General features: G+C 46.7%; 6 non-coding genes and 3 pseudogenes across 6 annotated transcripts in view; all 9 read left to right on the plus strand.

The window, feature by feature from the left end:
- The window catches only part of LOC138546494 (5S ribosomal RNA), a 109-nt pseudogene extending 33 nt beyond the window's left edge, over window positions 1-76 (plus strand).
- Window positions 77-539: 463 nt separating this feature from the next.
- LOC138540521 (5S ribosomal RNA) lies at window positions 540-658 on the plus strand. The gene has a single exon (XR_011288565.1). It is a non-coding gene; the product is annotated as a 5S ribosomal RNA (ribosomal RNA).
- A 106-nt stretch (window positions 659-764) lies between these two features.
- On the plus strand, window positions 765-873 carry LOC138542930 (5S ribosomal RNA; annotated as a pseudogene).
- Window positions 874-979: 106 nt separating this feature from the next.
- Window positions 980-1,098, plus strand: LOC138550091 (5S ribosomal RNA). Its single transcript, XR_011293854.1, has one exon. It is a non-coding gene; the product is annotated as a 5S ribosomal RNA (ribosomal RNA).
- Window positions 1,099-1,203: 105 nt separating this feature from the next.
- LOC138544299 (5S ribosomal RNA) lies at window positions 1,204-1,312 on the plus strand (annotated as a pseudogene).
- A 464-nt stretch (window positions 1,313-1,776) lies between these two features.
- Window positions 1,777-1,895, plus strand: LOC138538788 (5S ribosomal RNA). Its single transcript, XR_011286875.1, has one exon. It is a non-coding gene; the product is annotated as a 5S ribosomal RNA (ribosomal RNA).
- Window positions 1,896-2,001: 106 nt separating this feature from the next.
- On the plus strand, window positions 2,002-2,120 carry LOC138541007 (5S ribosomal RNA). Its single transcript, XR_011289027.1, has one exon. It is a non-coding gene; the product is annotated as a 5S ribosomal RNA (ribosomal RNA).
- A 106-nt stretch (window positions 2,121-2,226) lies between these two features.
- Window positions 2,227-2,345, plus strand: LOC138550350 (5S ribosomal RNA). The gene has a single exon (XR_011294105.1). It is a non-coding gene; the product is annotated as a 5S ribosomal RNA (ribosomal RNA).
- A 106-nt stretch (window positions 2,346-2,451) lies between these two features.
- Window positions 2,452-2,500, plus strand: part of LOC138537098 (5S ribosomal RNA) — a 119-nt gene continuing 70 nt past the window's right edge. Inside the window, exon 1 of the ribosomal RNA XR_011285246.1 lies at window positions 2,452-2,500. This exon is cut by the window's right edge and continues 70 nt beyond it. This is a non-coding gene — a ribosomal RNA (5S ribosomal RNA).

The following is a 2,500-nucleotide window of genomic DNA, read 5'->3' on the forward strand; positions in this document are numbered from 1 at the left end:
CTCGGAAGCTAAGCAGGGTCAGGCCTAGTTAGTACCTGGATGGGAGACTGCCTGGGAATACCAGGTGCTGTAGGCTTTTTTGTGCTCCATGATTAGTAATTGCGCAACTTCTCAATTATTTTTCAAATTTGGTATGTTTCCAAAATAATTGTATCCCGTTTTATAGCGGAAATGTTGGACAACATCATGAGGGCTGGAGCTACCTTTTTACATAGAATTAGCATACAGGTAGTGTGTTCATGGGTAATAAATCGACTTTCACATGTAATGCAGTACAGAGAATATTGAGTCCTTCAAGAGGCATGAAAGAAAACCATTATTGTGTTGATTGTTCTCTCCACCTCCCTGCAACAGACACAGGATGGATGAATTAAAGTTATCCTACCAGACATAGGAGTCCTGAATGGGCCCACCAGTCTTATATATCTCGCCTGATCGAGCCTGATCGAGCGATGAGCGTGGTATCATGTTGCAAGTGGCTGCATGGCTTAGCTTACTAAATGCAAATGCATAAGAGTAATATTCTTAGCATTCCTAGAGCCTACGGCCACACCACACTGAATGCACCCGATCTCGTCTGATCTTGGAAGTTAAGCAGTGTCAGGCCTAGTTAGTACCTGGATGGGAGACCGCATGGGAATACCAGGTGCTGTAGGCTTTTTTGTGCTCCAAGTTCAGGAAGTGAGCCCTTTCTCAATTGCCTTTTAAAACTGCAAGGTCTAGCCGACTAGATGCTTAAAAGTACAACACTCACTAGGCCCAGAGCCTACGGCCACACCACACTGAATGCGTCTGATCTCAGAAGCTAAGCAGTGTCGGGCCTAGTTAGTACCTGGATGGGAGACCGCCTGGGAATACCAGGTGCTGTAGGCTTTTTTGTACTCCAAGTTCAGGAAGTGAGCCATTTCTCAATTGCCTTTCAAAACTGCAAGGTCTAGCCGACTAGATGCTTAAAAGTACAAAACTCACTAGGCCCAGAGCCTACGGCCACACCACACTGAATGCGCCCGATCTCGTCTGATCTCGGAAGCTAAGCAGTGTCGGGCCTAGTTAGTACCTGGATGGGAGACCACCTGGGAATACCAGGTGCTGTAGGCTTTTTTGTGCTCCAAGTTCAGGAAGTGAGCCATTTCACAATTGCCTTTCAAAACTGCAAGGTCTAGCCGACTAGATGCTTAAAAGTACAAACTCACTAGGCCCAGAGCCTACGGCCACACCACACTGAATGCGCCCGATCTCGGAAGCTAAGCAGGGTCGGGCCTAGTTAGTACCTGGATGGGAGACTGGCTGGGAATACCAGGTGCTGTAGGCTTTTTTTGTGCTCCATGATTAGTAATTGCGCAACTTCTCAATTATTTTTCAAATTTGGTATGTTTCCAAAATAATTGTATCCCGTTTTATAGCGGAAATGTTGGACAACATCATGAGGGCTGGAGCTACCTTTTTACATAGAATTAGCATACAGGTAGTGTGTTCATGGGTAATAAATCGACTTTCACATGTAATGCAGTACAGAGAATATTGAGTCCTTCAAGAGGCATGAAAGAAAACCATTATTGTGTTGATTGTTCTCTCCACCTCCCTGCAACAGACACAGGATGGATGAATTAAAGTTATCCTACCAGACATAGGAGTCCTGAATGGGCCCACCAGTCTTATATATCTCGCCTGATCGAGCCTGATCGAGCGATGAGCGTGGTATCATGTTGCAAGTGGCTGCATGGCTTAGCTTACTAAATGCAAATGCATAAGAGTAATATTCTTAGCATTCCTAGAGCCTACGGCCACACCACACTGAATGCACCCGATCTCGACTGATCTCGGAAGTTAAGCAGTGTCAGGCCTAGTTAGTACCTGGATGGGAGACCGCCTGGGAATACCAGGTGCTGTAGGCTTTTTTGTGCTCCAAGTTCAGGAAGTGAGCCCTTTCTCAATTGCCTTTTAAAACTGCAAGGTCTAGCCGACTAGATGCTTAAAAGTACAAAACTCACTAGGCTCAGAGCCTACGGCCACACCACACTGAATGTGCCTGATCTCGTCTGATCTCAGAAGCTAAGCAGTGTCGGGCCTAGTTAGTACCTGGATGGAAGACCGCTTGGGAATACCAGGTGCTGTAGGCTTTTTTGTACTCCAAGTTCAGGAAGTGAGCCATTTCTCAATTGCCTTTCAAAACTGCAAGGTCTAGCCGACTAGATGCTTAAAAGTACAAAACTCACAAGAACCAGAGCCTACGGCCACACCACACTGAATGCGCCCGATCTCGTCTGATCTCGGAAGCTAAGCAGTGTCGGGCCTCGTTAGTACCTGGATGGGAGACCGCCTGGGAATACCAGGTGCTGTAGGCTTTTTTGTGCTCCAAGTTCAGGAAGTGAGCCATTTCTCAATTGCCTTTCAAAATTGCAAGGTCTAGCTGACTAGATGCTTAAAAGTACAAAACTCACTAGGCCCAGAGCCTACGGCCACACCACACTGATTGCGCCCGATCTCGTCTGATCTCGGA

Source organism: Ambystoma mexicanum, unplaced genomic scaffold (genome assembly GCF_040938575.1).
Source record: "Ambystoma mexicanum isolate Mex_15411 unplaced genomic scaffold, UKY_AmexF1_1 Mex_scaf10, whole genome shotgun sequence".
NCBI classification, from domain to species: domain Eukaryota; kingdom Metazoa; phylum Chordata; class Amphibia; order Caudata; family Ambystomatidae; genus Ambystoma; species Ambystoma mexicanum.